A 1,757-nucleotide genomic window follows, 5' to 3' on the forward strand; every position below is an offset into this window, starting at 1 on the left:
TAGTAATGGCGCACTATCCCCTGGTGCGCCATTACTAGTTTTGAAAAAATAAAAAATATTACTAATGGCGCATCGTGGATGTGGTGCGCCATTAGTATTTGCGCATTAGTATTTGCACACTAATGGCGCGCCAACACATGGTAATAGTAATGGCGCACCACATGCATAGTGCGCCATTAGTGTCCATATTGGCTATAGCTGTTTTTGTAGTAGTGACAGCAGTGGGTTGTGTTGATGATGCCGGAGTCAGTGCAGAGGACGGCATCAACAGAGGCGAGGCCGAAGCACCCGGCGAGTCAGTGCCAGAGCCACCTGGCAACGGGGATGCAGGTGGTGTCGGGCCACGTGCGGCCGACCCATCCAGGGCCGGGTCAGCCGGCGCAGGGGACCCAGTGGCTGGGCCGGGCGAGGCGGCAGTTGGAGCAAGAGACCCAGCCACTGGGCTGGGCGATGAGCCAGGCGAGGCAGCCACCAGGCCTGGTGGGAGCGACGCTCGCGGGGTGGCCGCAGGCGAGAGCGACGCCCGCGGGTTGACTGCGGGTGCAGCCTCCACGGCCTGGCGGGCGCCACCCGCTATGCATGTCCCATGCATACGACCCACGTCCTGTTCCGAAACATCATCCGGCGCATGTTCATCAAGCAGCTCAAGACGAGCACCACGTCCAATACCTGCAGGATGATTAGGAAGCAACACAGGAGTATTTGCAACATCCACAAATTGATCAGGCGAGGGTGTGGTACAGTGAACATGTGGCATAGGAGTATCAGAGTTGGTCGGAAGTGCATGAAAGGGAAACACATTCTCATCAAATATGACATCACGAGATATGTAGACGCGATTGGTGGGAACGTGCAGGCATTTGTATCCTTTGTGAAGGGAACTATACCCAAGAAAGACACAATTTTTAAACCGAAACTCTAGCTTACGTTTGTTGTACGGACGCAAACGGGGCCGACATGCACAACCAAACACTTTGAGGAATGTGTAATGTGGAATTTCATGGAGCAAGAGTTCAATCGGGGTTTTCATATTCAGGAGTCGTGAGGGAAGCCTATTGATCAAAAAACAGGCGGTGGAGAAAGCATCACTCCAGAACCTAAACGGAACGGAGGCATGAGCTAGCAAAGTAAGACCAGTTTCTACAAGACGTCGATGCTTACGTTCAGCGGTTCCATTCTGCTGATGTGTATGAGGACAAGACACACGGTGCAAAATCCCAAGTTTGTTGAAGAATGTGTTGACGTTGTGGTATTCACACACACACCCCCAGTCGGATTGAACATGGATAATTTTCTGCTTAAGGAGACGCTCAACGTGTGCTTTAAACTGAATAAAAACATTGAACACATCAGACTTTCGCTTAATAAGATAAAGCCAAGTAAACCGGCTATAAGCATCAATGAAACTGACATAATAATTGTGACCACTAACAGACGTTTTGGCATGACCTCATACATCAGAAAACACAAGCTCAAGAGGATGTTTCACAACACGACTAGACTCTGAAAACGGAAGTTGATGACTCTTGCCCTGCTGACAGGCATCACAAATAGTTTCAGCAGTTTTATTAGACACAACTAGTAGTTCATGACGATGTAGCACATGACGAACTATAGGAGCAGCAGGATGACCAAGGCGTGCATGCCAATGTGTGGAAGACACACGAACACCGCTGAACGCCCGAGGAGAAGACTGCATAGGAGATGTGGGCGGCGCGTCAAGAGCATATAAGCCATGGCGAAGATGACCACTAAGC

Source organism: Aegilops tauschii, chromosome 7, assembly GCF_002575655.3.
Source record: "Aegilops tauschii subsp. strangulata cultivar AL8/78 chromosome 7, Aet v6.0, whole genome shotgun sequence".
NCBI classification, from domain to species: Eukaryota; Viridiplantae; Streptophyta; class Magnoliopsida; order Poales; family Poaceae; genus Aegilops; species Aegilops tauschii.